The 12,806-nt window shown below is 36.7% G+C and overlaps 1 pseudogene; it reads right to left on the reverse strand.

Moving 5' to 3' along the window:
- Positions 1-7,968: 7,968 nt before the first annotated feature.
- Positions 7,969-12,806, reverse strand: part of LOC127541525 (centromere protein O-like) — an 83,495-nt pseudogene continuing 78,657 nt past the window's right edge.

Raw genomic sequence — 12,806 nt, forward strand, 5'->3', positions numbered from 1 at the left:
ACCATCCTCCAATCACCTAGCTATGGAAGCAAAACAGGATATTCTGGGTTTAAATTGAGTAAACCTGCTGTTTACCCTTTTAATCAAGTTTAATCAAACAACTAACACTCAAGCTCCTCATTCTATTTTACTTACATGGGAACCATCTAAATAAAGTGGTGCTTCCATCCTAATAATGCTATCTGATTGATTTATGAAGAACTGTCATATCTATAAGCAATGTAAACTGGAGGAGGGAGAAGTGACGTATTGGAAAGCAGTTAGGAGAAAAAAAAATCTCAATAATTTTGAATCCTTGATCATATAGAATAAAAGAGGTAGGTAGATGGCACAGTAGTGTAGAAGGTCACAGATAGTGGGGGAATTCTAGATGAGGTATACACCCAGAGGGAATCTGCTACCAATGTCTGCTTCTGCTCCCCATCTCCCCTAAGGGCTCTGAGCCTTCCTGAGAAGTTAGGTGCGGTGACAACCTGTGTTGTAGTTGAAGCAGAGTGATACTAGATGGCAAAGAGTTATCTACATACAATAGCAAGTTGCTTTTTGAGCAGTATACAGTTAGCCTATGTGCAATGTTGCTTTGGTTATATAAGGATATTAGAGTATATAAGGGTGAGAGAATTTGGAATAAATGGACTCCATGTTTTGACCATCCATGTGAGTCTTGCCTCATCCCTCCTCTTCTAAAACCAAGGACTTGGGCTGGTACTGAGATCCTCCAGAGAATTAGTCTGAAACAACAGAATACAGCAGAACTGGGCTTGCAATCCAGAAGATGTATCATTTTAAGTTCAAATCCAGCCTCAAGCCCTTACTAACTGTGTAACTCAAGTGTAATCACTCTGTTTACCCCAGTTCCTCAGGGTATCTCAGTTTCTGTAAAATGAGCTGGAGAAAGAAATGGCAAACCACTAAAGTATCTTTTTCAAGAAAATCCAGTTGGGATCATGAAAAGTCAGACATGACTGAAAAATGACTGAATAATAGCAACATAGAATAAGAAGCTATTTAATAAGCATAAATGTTAAGTCTGATACCTAAGTTTAAAAAAAAACACTTTCTCAGGCTCAAGATGAAGGAGGTGGTTTTATATAACACTTTATCTGAAAAAGATCTAGATGGCTTTTTTGGTAGACTGTAAGATCAACGTGAACATTGTGATGTGGTTCTGGAAGCAAGAAGATGGGCAGAGTAAACTGGACTAAAGAGGTGATAGGTTGCCTGTTCAGAGGGCACCTGAAACATTTGCTGCAGTTATGGGTACCATTTTTTAGGGAGAATATAGCTAAGTTAAAGAATAGTCAGAAGATGGCGCATTCAAAATAGTGAGGGAGCTCAACATTCTGCCATATTGGGATCCACATAAGGAATTTGGAATGTTTAGCATAGAGAAGGGAAGAATTATGTAGGACCTGAGGGCTTTCTTCAAGGGCTTCAACTGGGCTGCTTAGCTCTGGTAGCCTTGGTACATGAGGGTAAGACTAGAAGAAGCAACTGCTCATTATGAACAGGAAAATGCAGGCTTCTAAAAGTGAAAAGTGTCCAAGAATGAAACAGACTCTCTTGGAAAATCATGTGAGTTTTCCTGCATTGAAAATTTTCAAGTGAAAATGACATAACCATATAAGGTGTGTTGTGTTCTAAGACACTTTTTCTAGATGATTTGACATAATTTCTAATAGGAGATTCTAGTTGTATCTTTGTTCCAAGGCTGAGCTTTTTAAAGAATAAAGTTGGGTTTTTTCTGATAGTCTGTTGAAAATTTGCTTTTTACATATATGCTTTTAAGTTAGTACTTATTAATTTATCAAAATCTAATAAACATTTATTACATACTTACTATGTGCCAGGCATTCTGTCGGCTAAGCCCAACAATGGAAAAACAACCAATGCATGTTCTCAAGAAACTTGCATAGCACGCAAGCAATTCTATTACTTCCTTCTTCTGCATCAGATACTTTGTTGAATACTAAGGTTACAAAATCCAGAATGAAATAACCTTGACCTGGAGGAGTTTACATTCAAACAGGGAAGACAGCAGGTAAATATATCAGAACACATTAAGCTCTTAACCACATGTCAGGCACTGTGATAATAGTTAACATTTATATAGTGCTTTAAGATTTGCAAAGCATTTTATAAATATTATCCTATCTGATCCTGAAAATAACCCTGAAAATTAGATGCTATTATTATTCCCATTTTACAGATAAGGAAACTTAGATAGAATTGGAGTGACTTGTCCAGGATTACAGACATAATAAATATCTGAGAGCAGATCTGAAGTCAGATCTTCCTGATGCAAAGCCTGGTGCTCTGTCCATTGCACCTCCTACTTATCCTTTTCTTTTCTATATATTCATTTTCTAAGGGTATAAAGAGAGGGAAGAACAGTACTCTGACTTAAAAGTCTAATGGGAAAAGCAACATCAAAATAATAATGTACATATATACATATGGGGGCAGCCAGTTAGTATAGTGGAGAGAGTGCTAGGCCTAGAGTAAGAAAGACTCGTATTCCTGAGTTCAAATCTTGCTCCAGACTCTGATTAGCTCCGTGACTCTGGGCAAGTAACTTATTCCTGTTTGTCTCGATTTTCTCATATATAAAATAATCTGCAGAAGGAATTGGCAAAATATTTTAATATCTTTACCCAGAAAACCTCCAAATGGAGTCACAAAGAGTTGGACACGACTGAAAAATGGCTGAACAAAAAAATAGAGACATAGATAGGACATACATAAGTAGTAAGCAAGATAATTGGAGGAGGAAGTGTAACAGCGTTTAAGAGAATAAGGAAAAACTTCATGTAGAAGTGGATCTTGAGCTTCATTTGGAAAGAAACCAGAGAATGAAAAAGGCTGAGGTAAAGAGAGAGGGCATTCTAGGTATTGGGTCCAGTCAGAGCTAAGTTTCAGATTCCAGAGGGAGAGTGTCGTGTTTGTGGAACAAGGGCAATATGGATGAATCCATGAGTATTGGAGGAAAGTGACATGAAAGTTCAAGTAGAAAGATTTGAAAAAAGATTTGAATACCAAACAAAGTTTACTTTTGATTCCACAAGTGTTTGGGAATCAGTGGAATTTATTGAACAGATAGGTGTCATGATCACAACTGTGCCGTTAGGAAAGTCAGCTTGGCAATTATGTGGAGGATGATTTGGAGATGGGATGATGCTCTCAGAAAGAGGACTAATTAGCAGACTATTGATAGAGTCCAGATGAGAAGACATGAAGGTCAAAAGAGGAACTGTGAGAGAGAGATTGTAAAAATAACATTGACAAACATTGATAAATGGTTTTTGAATCCCCCCTCCCCAATAATGATTCTTCAAAATACTCTAGAATTCACAAGAGACTTTAAAGATGATCACCATTCCATTCTCTCCCCTTCCCCACTAAAGAATAGTGGACTATTCTTTAACTTATTTATATTCTCCCTTAAAAAAGAACTTTACTGCTCAAGTTCTTTGAGAGCAAAGAGATAGTTTTGTTTTCTCTTAGATATTAATGCATTATTTCAGGTTATCATCCAACTACTTTAAATGTTACCTTGTTTCTATTTATGTAGATACAAGTAGTCTCCCCATTAGAATATAAACTCTTTGAGGGTAGGAGTCTTTTTTATTTTGTCTCTATCTCTAGAGTTTAGCATAAAAACTGGTATAAATAAAGTGCTTAAAAATGCTTTTTGATGGATTGTTTTTGTCTCTTTATCCCCATAGCTCAGGTACACTAAGTACTCAGTTCTTATTGAATTGAACTATATTCTAAATTTCAAGTTGTGAAGTTGGGGAAATTGAGCTCTAATGAAGCAAGAAGAGGTTTAATAATGAAGATGTTATTTTGGGACATGATGCCTAGGATTTAAATTAAAAAGAAGAGGATAGCCAGATTTGGTAGAGAGCAAAAGTCAGGGTCACAGTGAATGTCATTTTGTTCCTATATGATTGGACTCTTTGTGTGGAAAATACCATCCATTATCAGAGGCCAGGGCTAGTCCCTTATTTTCAGGGCAGGTAGCTGACTGCTCAGAACATCAGCTTGACCAGAAGTTTCATTTTATGGGGCACCAAGGATGTTCATTAATTCATTCTGCTTCTCCAATCAGTGCAAACTTTTCTGCAAAGCTAGAAAGAGATAGCAGAATCAGAGCTAATATGTTACTTTTAAAAATATAGACTTTAAAAGCAAAAGAAGTACACTTGTGATTCTAAATTCAAAGGCAGAAATTTTTTAATATATTTTATTTTATTTTATAATAACTTTATATTGACAGAATCCATGCCAGGGTAATTTTTTTTTTTTACAACATTATCCCTTGCACTCGCTTCTGTTCCGATTTTTCCCCTCCCTCCCTCCACCCCCTCCCCTAGATGGCAAGCAGTCCTATATATGCTAGATATGTTGCAGTATATCCTAGATACAATATATGTGTGCAGAACCGAACAGTTCTCTTGTTGCACAGGGAGAATTGGATTCAGAAGAAAATGAAAAACAAAAATGCAAATACTTCACATTCATTTCCCAGTGTTCTTTCTTTGGGTGTAGCTGCTAGTGTCCATCATTTATCAATTGAAACTGAGTTAGATCTCTTTGTCAAAGAAATCCACTTCCATCAGAATACATCCTCATACAATATCATTGTCGAAGTGTATAATGATCTCCTGGTTCTGCTCATTTCACATAGCATCAGTTCATATAAGTCTCTCCAAGCCTCTCTGTATTCATCCTGCTGATCATTTCTTACAGAATAATAATATTCCATAACATTCATATACCACAATTTACCCAGCCATTCTCCAATTGATGGGCATCCATTCAATTTCCAGTTTCTAGCTACTACAAAAAGGGCTGCCACAAACATTTTGGCACATACAGGTCCCTTTCCCTTCTTTAGTATTTCTTTGGGATATAAACCCAGAAGTAACACTGCTGGATCAAAGGGTATGCACAGTTTGATAACTTTTTGGGCATAATTCCAGATTGCTCTCCAGAATGGTTGGATTCGTTCACAACTCCACCAACAATGCATCAGTGTCCCCGTTTTCCCGCATCCCCTCCAACATTCATCATTATTTTTTCCTATCATCTTAGCCAATCTGACAGGTGTGTAGTGGTATCTCAGAGTTGTCTTAATTTGCATTTCTCTGATCAATAGTGATTTGGAATACTCTTTCATAAAGGCAGAAAAATTTTGAAAAATTATTAAGCATCCATTCTGTATAAAGGACTTCCTTCCATTAGACTGTGAGCTTCTTCAGGACAGGGACTGTCGTTTACCTCTTTTTGTATCCCTGGAGCATAGAATAGTATCTAGCACATAGTAATCATGTAATAAATATGTATTAACTAGCTGCTAAATACTAAACAGTTCCGGTCCTGTTCTTGGCTTTCCACAGGTAATAGAAACAGAATAAACTCAGGCAATCAATAATCATTTATTAAGCACCTGCTATATGCCAAGTGCTGGAAATATAAGAAGAATGGGAAAAAAAAGAATCCTTAATCTCAAGGAGCTCCCAGGTTAAAGGACCATTCACAACTTATGATATGAGGGCATTTTTAAGATCATTTAATAGAGGATTTCTTGAACTTTTTTCACTTGCAACCCCTTTTCACCTAAGAAATTTTTATGTAATACTAGGTATATAGGTATATAAAATAGGTACACAAATCAAACATTTACTGATAATAAATCATAAATTTGTGAATTCCACATTCAGTTGTGAAACTCCATATAGAGTTATGACCCACAATTTAAGAAGTTGGAATCTAACCCTCCCCCATTTTTTTTTACTAAAAATTAAATTGAGACCCAGACCAGAGGAGAGGATTGCCTTAAGTCCTATGGCTAGGTAGTAAAAGACTTGGACAAAAACCTAGTTCTATCTTTTATACCAATTTTCTTCTCGCCACTGAAGAAAGAAGAGAAAAATTCTATTGGTAGCTAGAAATAAATGCAATTTTAAGCAATTAGTAAACTGAGCTTGCAGAGACTCAAACATTCTTGGCTTTTGAGGGAAAGACATGACATAGGGAAGCTCAGTTGACATGATATATTTGATCTTAGGTCTAACATTCAAGAGTTTCATGAAATCATTCTGGAAAAAAATTAATTCACTTGGCTATCAATAGTGTCAAGACAGCTTATAAATGAGTGATAAAGGTGATGGGGCTGTAGGAAAGGATGATGCATTTGTGTGTTAGGGTCGTTTTGTAGAATTGATGGTCAATGCTGGGATGTTGGCATTCCATCAGCTGTAATTTGACAGTTTCACTGGGGGAAATACACTATGTACCTTCTCTGTGAATCCAAAGATAATGGTGGGTGGAAAAGTGATGTGAACATCTGTTATTCTAGCTAAGATGTGGATGATTGCAAGTATTGACGAGAAACCAAATGAAAGCTAAGGCTGAATGAAGGTAAAATGTCAGGTTGAGACAATAACTTGATATTCCAATCTTGATAGGGAAATATAGATGTCAGTCAATCAATCTGAATGAGAGATTTAAGAGAGAATCAAATTGGTAGGCAATAAAATATGCCCAAAGGATGTCAGCTTTCTTACAGTGGCAAAATGATGTTTATTATTCAAAATGACTTGTGGCTAAGAGCTCCTGTTTAACACCAGCTAGTGGTGGGTAAAGAATTATTGAGAAATTTTTCATTAATTTCCCACTCTAGCCTTCCATACTGTTGGACCGCATTACATAAATGATGAGATTATGGCTGATTGAACACAATGGGTTGTAAATGTGGGATATAATGTGTTTCAGACTCTTTCAACCTTACTATCATCCACTGGCCATAGATGACAGAATAAAGAATGTTCCTGCAGAATCTCAGTCTTCCAGCTGCCACAAAGCCAAAAGACCAAAGAATCCTGCACATGGCCCCAGTCTGGGAAATATTCCCTCTTCTCCTCCAATCTACTTCATTTGATCAATGTAGAATCATAGGTTTATGTAACAAATTGGGAGGCAATAAAATGTGCCCAGAAGAAGGCAGCAGGGTTGGAAGGGACTTTACAGAGATCCAATTCAATCCCTTAATTTTATAAATTTTATAAAAGGAGTCTCAGAGATAACAGGTGATTTGCCCAATAGCAAGGACAGAGTAAAGATTTGAACTGAGGTCCTATAAGTACATATCCAGAAGTTTATCCCCTTGTTCTCTAATTCCTTATTAACAATGCTGATGAATTAACATTTGGACCGTTGTATCTAGGGAAAGCAGAAATCCTGCTAGCTTAAATTAGAATAATGATCCATCTACAAAAGATGTTCTATCACATTATCTGACCTCAGAGGCCAACAAGTCTAACTGGTACCTAAGAAGGAATTACTTTAACTTTAGTTTCTTGTTTCCCTCCCTCTCTCTCTCCCTTCTTCCTTCCTTCCTTCCTTCCTTCCTCTCTTTTTCTTTTTCTCTTTTCTTTTTTTTTCTTTTCTTCTTCCCCCAAAATAAATAGTGAAGTGCTACAGAAGACCTTAGGTCAAATCCTGTCACAAGTTATGTGAAACTAGGCAAGTCACTTAACTTTTCTCTCAGCCTCAATTTCCTCATCTATAAAGTGAATATAATAATAGCACCTACCTTCCAGGGTTATTGTGAGGATCAAATGAAATAACATTTTATAAAGGATTTTTATAAAACTTAAAGCATGAAATAAATCCTAGCTATTAATGTTTCAATTTTGAATCCTTTGTGTCTTATGAGGTTCTTTGAAACAGAGGAGGCACTTAAATGTTTGTTGAATTTCTTGGACCAAATTGGAATTGTCTTTGATAAATGGACATCCAGCTTTTTCCCTGAGAGTTTCAAATGATGGTCAATCTATTGCCTCTTGAGATGGCTCATTATGCCTTTTTGGAAAGCTCTGACGATTACTTTTCTTTATTTGGATGAAAATTGGCTCTCTACAGTTTTCACTTGTTACTGATAGATCTTTCTGATATCTTGTATCACGCCAGCAGCCACGTAGAAGCAGTCTTGATGTCACGTTCTTGAGTGGCTGTGACACTGAATTCTGAGGATCTCTTGTCAGTGGAGCCCAGTCTTTTAGCATGTTGGGAAGACCTGGAGCACAGACCAGTCAGGGATTGTATGTCCATTACCAAAGGATCCATGTGCTAAGTTTCAAGAGACTCATCACCAAAAAAATTTAAAAAAAAAAAAAGATCAGAGTGGGTCTTGACCAAAGTAATTAATGCTGACTGTCTACTAACCAATAAATTGGTTGCATGTTTTCTGTGGTCAGTGGAATAACTCTCCACTGGATGAAATTATGTATAGTTGAAGGTTAGAAGTTTCAGTAGAAGTAATGAGCACATTGGGAAGACGGATGGTTGTTTTTGTTGAATTTTCCACTCTTTCTTGAGCATCTGCTATATGCACAGCAGTGTTGGGGAATTAAGGATGAACTTTTCAGTTCAGTTCAATAAGCACTAATTAAGCACGTATTATGTGCTGGGAATTTGTATAAGAACAAAAATGAAATGGTCTCTGTATTCAAAGAGCACATATTTTTAAACAAGCTTTTATATAGCACCTACTATGTGCCAGGGATTAGGTTAAACACTTTACAAAAGTTATCTTATTTTCACAACAACCTGGAGGGAGGTGCTATCTCTATTTCTACTAATAAGGAAAGTGAGACAGATAGAGGTTAAGTAACTTGAAGAATCACACAGTGAGTATCTGAATGTCTGGAATCAAATTTGAACTCAGATCTTGGTGACTCCAAGCTTGGTGATCTCTCAACAAAAATATTCCCCCCTTCCAACAAATACAAAAACAGAAGTTTTGCAATGTTGCATGTATATGTTTTGTAAATAAAAAGCTATAATTTTAAAAAGGGGAAAAAAAAACTATACCACCTAACAGCCACTATTTGGAAAGAAACAACATATCCATAGAAAGATAAATATAAAATGTGTACTAAATAATTGGTCTGAAGGAGATAGGGAAAAGCCACTGAGGGAATCAGCAAAGGTCTCTGAGACTTGAAGGAAACAGATTTTTTTTTTAAGTATTAGATAAAATCATAGTAGGTGTGCAATTATTCCTGACCTGTAAGTCTTTGAGGCTGACCTAAATCCATAGTTATTTTCATTCATTGACATGTGATAATATTTTATTTAATGTACAGAGTTGTGTTTTATTGTAATCTGAGTAGAGTTATGAAAAATTAGTTTTTCCTTAAAAGAAATGATCTTTTTTGTTCTTGAACTTGACTTGTCGAGTTTTGTTTTTTTTTTTTTTTTGATGGAAGGGGAAGAATTTCCAATAGATGTCAAATTTTCTCTTCCTTGTGGGTTTCAGGTTCATCCATCTGAATGCCACGTCTCTCCTCAATGACTCCAGCTCTTCATCTTTTGAAGCCTGTGCTCTAACAGCCACCTACCCTGTTCATTTCCGGTTGCTGTACAGCTTGCAATAAACATGGCCCTCTCATTTCACAGGCTCTGTGAAAAGCCTTTATATTCTCATAACTTGCAGCCCCAGCTCCGATCCTGTCTCTGCCTTGTCTTTGATGTAATGAGTTCTGGCTGGTTGGTGCCAGCCTGCTTCATGTCTCCTGTCATGGTTTCTTAGCTGTATTCTATTCTCTTGACTGGGTTTTTTCCCCTAGGAGAGTCATTGTTTTTTGTTCATTTTAAACACAACCTTTTGAAACTGTAGCAGCCTAGATTTTAAGATTCCCAAAGCCAACTTGGAAAGATATGATGAAGTTTGCCTCCTGCTGCTGATGAACTCTTGCTGTTTCTTGGTCCCATAATGTTGGAGGGGTGGTCATAATGGGCATAAGAGGGATAGTTCTTTTATTTATTTATTTTTTAATTTTGTAAACCTTGTTTCCATCTTGGAAATGGATTCTTCTGTAAAATTTTAATAGGGGAGCTTTTAAATACACAAGTTGATCACCAAACAAGCATTTATGAAGTGCTTAATAGATGACTGGCTCTAAATTCTGGATGTGCACACAAAAAAGTCAAGAGCAGTCCCTACCTTTGTGGAGTTTATATTTAAATGGAAGATATAACATGAAAATAATGAGGATATATACAAGACATGTATAGAATAGATGGATGATAACATGAAAAAGAAGTTCCTAATATGATGATAATAATTTCCTAATATGAAAAAGAAGCTGAGGAAACTTGGAAAGTCTTTTGGTAAAACATAGGCTTTGAGATGAGTCTTGAAGAAAGCTGGGGAAACTGAGAGGTGGAGGTGAGCTGGACAGAGCATTCTAGATGTGAGGGATGTTCAGTCCAAAGGCACCAAATGGAGTGGTATGTGTAAGGAAACAAAAGCATGAAGGAAATAAAGGATAAGGGGTAATAAAGAGTCACTGGAGGTGTGTGTGTGTGTGTGTGTGTGTGTGTGTTCAATGACATGGAAATGAAGCAAGATGCCTAATTAGGCATCTTAGGAGTTTTCTGCAAAAGTGCAGCTGAAAAGTAATGGGGTCTTGAAATATGATGGTGATGATATGAGTGAAGAGAAGGGGATGCCTGGGATATTTGCTATAAAGGTACCAATTAGATACAGAGAGGAAGGAGTAGGAGGAAGAGTAAGGAATCGAGGATATTCTCAGGTTTAGCCTAACCATTTATAAAAAGAATAAAGGCCCAAATTGAGCTGCAAGAGGATGTATATGTAACCTGTTTAGGGGGTGTTTCATTTTATTAAGAATCTCTGCTACTTAATATATGTATGGCCTTGGCTAAATCCCTCAGTAACATGACCAACAATCACTTTGGGATGGATAGTCTAAAAAAGTGGTGAGCACATAGTATTGTTCAATTGTTTTTTGATTATGTTCGATTCTTAGTGACCCCATTTGGGGTTTTCTTGGCAAAGATACTAGAATCGACTGCCATTTTCCTCCAGTTCATTTTACAGAAGAGGAAATTGAGACAAACAGACTTATGCAACTTGCCCAGGATCACATAGTTAGGAAGTGTCTGAGGCCAAATTTGAATTGAAAAGAATGAGTTTCTGATTCAGCACTGTATTCACTGTACCACCTAGCACCTCTGGAACACAGTGAGTGTTTAATAAATGCTTACTGATCATTGATAATGGCATAAATGCATATAGGTATTTGTTTGCATATACATATATATTTTTACACAAATAATGACAGTTTAGAGAATGATGGATGTAGAATTACCTCTGGATTTAAAATTTGCCTCTGATTCTTGTTTGCTCTGGTATCCTGGGCACACTGCTTAATTTCTAAGTGCCACAGGTGCCTAAGACTAGACATTGTGGGGAAAAAAAATATGGCTAATCTGCATTAGGGGGTTTCTTTATTGGGAGGCAGATCCTTCCTCCAATGAAATCATGGGTTTTGACAACAAAATAACAACCCCCCTTCCAACAAATACAATGAATCTTATGAGAAAATCTCTCTTTCTCCTCTCTTTCTCTTTCTCTCCTCTCTCTTCTTCTACCTCCCTTCCTCTATCTCCCCTTCTCTCTCTCCATCCATTCCTGCCTTCCTCCTTCCCTTCTTTCCTCCTTCCTTCTGTCCCTCCCTCTCTGTCCCTGCCTTCTTCTATTTCTCCTCCCTTCCTCTTTCTCTCTTCTTCCCTCCCTCCCTCTCTCTCTCTCTCCCTCTCCTCCCCCTTTTCTTTATCTCTTTTTGTCTCAGGTTATTCCAAAAAGCCTTAGAGTACTTTTAAATTTTAATAGCTTCTGTGAAACTGCATATATGTATGTGTATGGATATTAACAATCCTCTATATGTATAATGTATTGTGTAATATACATATAAGTTCTCTATATGATTATATACATACTTGCTGTTCACATTTATCATTTATAATTTGTTAGCCTCCAGGCACATTTAAAAGTATCAGAGCATAGATGAAATGCCTTCTCCACTGCACTAAGTGGTGGTATTTGGCCAGGTCTACACATTCAAAGCAATGTGGGAGATAGACACAATTACCCTTGCTAATGCTTGAATGGTCTGTGTAATTGGGACCCAGGAGTGCTGGCTGTGGAATGCTGTTTAATGCTATCTGCTTCTGCCCTGTTGTTGTCATTTGTTTGGAATATCTCACTGTATTGTAATTAATGATTTGCTTGCACCCTGAGGCTTTCTTATGAAATGGCACCGTTTTGCAAATTGAATAGCAAATAATTAGGTAGGTGATCTTGTTTATGAATAGGATGCATACAGATACTTCTGTGTGTATTCAGCATTATGTGTTTGAACCACATGTTCTCAATTTATCAGGATAGTTACAGGGTTATCATTGTGGAAAGCTCGTTTTTTTGCAGAAAAGATAAACATTAACAGAATATTTTCTAATCTGGAGCGCCAGAAGCAGTAGGGAGGTATAATGGAATAAGAGCTGGTCCTGGAGGATGGGATGAGTGAGTTCAAATCTGCTGTAGTGTTCCATTTAATTCAACAAACACCTACTGTGTGTCAGGCACTGAGGATCTAAATTCAGAAAATCAATAAATAAAACAAACAAAATCCCTGCCTTCCACAGGCTTCTATTTCATCATATTATTAGTTAATTGTGTTACATAAATCTCTGAGCTTCAGTTTACTTAACTGTGAAATGTGAAAAAAATGAAATAGGATAATAATATATTAATTTGAAAATAATTTACATTTTCACAAATTCTATAAAGCTTGCTGGCTGCCTGCTCCTCACAACAACTGATACTGCAATTTGATAGTATTGCTGTAAGAATAAGGAAGATGGGACTCCATGAGGTAAAGTGACTTTCTCTAAGTGAGAGAAGAAAGGAGAGAGGGAGGAATAGGAAA

This window comes from Antechinus flavipes, chromosome 6 (assembly GCF_016432865.1).
Source record: "Antechinus flavipes isolate AdamAnt ecotype Samford, QLD, Australia chromosome 6, AdamAnt_v2, whole genome shotgun sequence".
NCBI lineage: Eukaryota > Metazoa > Chordata > Mammalia > Dasyuromorphia > Dasyuridae > Antechinus > Antechinus flavipes.